We start from the raw sequence: 2,428 nt of genomic DNA on the forward strand, positions 1-2,428 counted from the left end.
TCCTGAGGGAAACTTCGGAGGGAACCAGCTACTAGATGGTTCGATTAGTCTTTCGCCCCTATACCCAGCTCCGACGATCGATTTGCACGTCAGAATCGCTACGGACCTCCACCAGAGTTTCCTCTGGCTTCATCCTGGCCAGGCATAGTTCACCATCTTTCGGGTCCCAACATGTCTGCTCATGGTACTTGCCGACTGCACGCATGACCCGCTGATCGACCCTGGAGCCTCACAGCAAAGTGACAGTCTCGCGGCGTCCTGGCAAGTCCCGGGCCTGCGCCCCCCTGCAACAGCAGGCTCTTTTTTACGGACACCATCGCACCCCGCCTCCCCCCGAGCCCCGCAGCAGCGGCCGGGGAAAATAGCTCACCCGGCTTACCGAGACGCGGGAGAGAGGCGAGGGCAACCGGTGAGGGATCGGCCCTGAGTCCGGCTGCCACACGAGGCGACAGCCGAACCCGTGTCACTTTCATTACGCCTCTGGGTTTAGTGCGCCCACTGACTCGCACACATGTTAGACTCCTTGGTCCGTGTTTCAAGACGGGTCGGGTGGATCACCGACCTTTTGCACGCCGCGAGAGCCGCCCCCCACGAATGGGAGGGGCTCGTCTCTACGACCGTCGCAGGGCAGCCAGGACACCGGCGGTTTCGCCCACCGGACAAGAGGAGAAGCCGAAGCCGCATCCCCAGCCGGTAGGGTACCAATCCGTCCGGGCCTTCGACGTCCCCAAAAGCAACGGGTCGCGGCGACCTACTGTGAGGCGAAATACGCCCGCCGACGCCGGCGTGGGTGGAGGCACGCCCAAGTATTCCTGGGTCGCTTTGTTACGTCCCCACCCAGCCGACAGCCGACGAGCTGAATCCCCCAGTTCGACCTTCGAGGTTCCACCCGTTTGGCTCTTAACGGTTTCACGTACTCTTGAACTCTCTCTTCAAAGTTCTTTTCAACTTTCCCTCACGGTACTTGTCCTCTATCGGTCTCGTGGTCATATTTAGCCTTAGATGGAGTTTACCACCTGCTTTGGGCTGCATTATTAAGCAACCCGACTCTACAGAGAGGCCCTTTCCGACCGCCCCATCTATGCCCTCGCGGGCGCCGCCACACGGGCCTGTCACCCTCCATGGGTAGTGGCCGCTTTCAAGCTTGACTTAGGCGGTATGGGACGGCGTGCCGGACCCTCCGAAACGCAACACCCCTCGTGCCGGTTAAGACACGAGGTTATGCGCTGGGCTCTTCCCCGTTCAGTCGCCCTTACTAAGGGAATCCCTGTTGGTTTCTTTTCCTCCGCTTATTAATATGCTTAAATTTGGCGGGTAGGTCTCTCCCGACACGAGGTCGACGGTGGGTTTTTTTTTTCGTGCGCTGGTGGTTTAAAATTTTATTTGATCATCGATCATCGCTCGAGGGGCGGTCTCGGCGCAAAAACACACACACACAGTCACACACATTTTGATTTGATCAATCAAGGACGCCACCCGTCGGCGAGCACTCTGGCTACGCCTTTTGCTGAGGGGCAAAGCACAGCACGGGAGCAGCACCTCCTCCGTCATGACGACAGGCGGTCGCTCCCTCGCACCACACCAGCAACAAACACAGCGGCTGCTGCTGATGATGCCACGGCTGTTACTGTCCCCCAGCCAACGCACTGAAAATCCGAATTTGGCCGTCTGACGGCTTGCGCCAGACACGCCGTCACTTCGGTTTCAGCAAGCGTTGCTTATAGGCCCCACAACTGTGGCAGCGGCTACCACTAGGGTGCACACATGCCAACGAAATTATAACAATAATAATAATAACAACAGTAGTAGTATAGCACTACTTCTGTGCGCACACGCCTCTCTCTCATACATGCACCTGTGTACTGGTGTAATTTACTCGTTCATGAGCGTTATTGGCACCATTTCTTCTCTCTCTCGAATTCTGCTAGGCCAAAGTAAATGAAATCCGGTTGAGTCGGTCCGTAGAGAGTGTGTGTGATAGGCGGGAGGTTCCTCAAGCGTTCAATTTCCCTGGCACACTACTACCTCTGGACGGCGACGCATGGCATGTCGCTTCCGACCCGGTCCTCTAGCCATACCCTTGTGTTGTGCCATCCAGTCCACGGAGGGGTGGAAACTGGCGGCTTTGCTTGCTGCACGTCTGTGGGACAATCGGATCCGCAGCAGACGTCGAGTGTTTTCTCACTCAAAGGGCGGCAGGCCTCTGTTGCAGAAATAGGACGAAAAGCGTCTTTCTTTCACAGCATGATGAGGTGTGCTAGGGGCTCGTTTGTCAAATATTAGGGGGACTCCCGGTTTGCCTCCTGCCTTCTCATTCGGGGGGCAGTGGCGGGCGTCGTTCCCCAGAGCAGGCCAAAGCGCATCGTTGAGCCTGCCAAAGAGCAGAATATGGAGGCCGCAACAGCTACTCGCCCGATGGATGTTATTC

At 57.1% G+C, this 2,428-nt stretch overlaps 1 non-coding gene across 1 annotated transcript in view; it reads right to left on the minus strand.

Annotated features, from left to right (window-relative positions):
- The window catches only part of LOC138361119 (large subunit ribosomal RNA), a 4,371-nt gene extending 3,032 nt beyond the window's left edge, over positions 1 to 1,339 (minus strand). The window contains exon 1 of the ribosomal RNA XR_011226801.1: positions 1 to 1,339. This exon is cut by the window's left edge and continues 3,032 nt beyond it. This is a non-coding gene — a ribosomal RNA (large subunit ribosomal RNA).
- Between the last annotated feature and the right edge of the window lie 1,089 nt (positions 1,340 to 2,428).

The sequence above is a fragment of the Procambarus clarkii genome, unplaced genomic scaffold, assembly GCF_040958095.1.
Source record: "Procambarus clarkii isolate CNS0578487 unplaced genomic scaffold, FALCON_Pclarkii_2.0 HiC_scaffold_181, whole genome shotgun sequence".
NCBI lineage: Eukaryota > Metazoa > Arthropoda > Malacostraca > Decapoda > Cambaridae > Procambarus > Procambarus clarkii.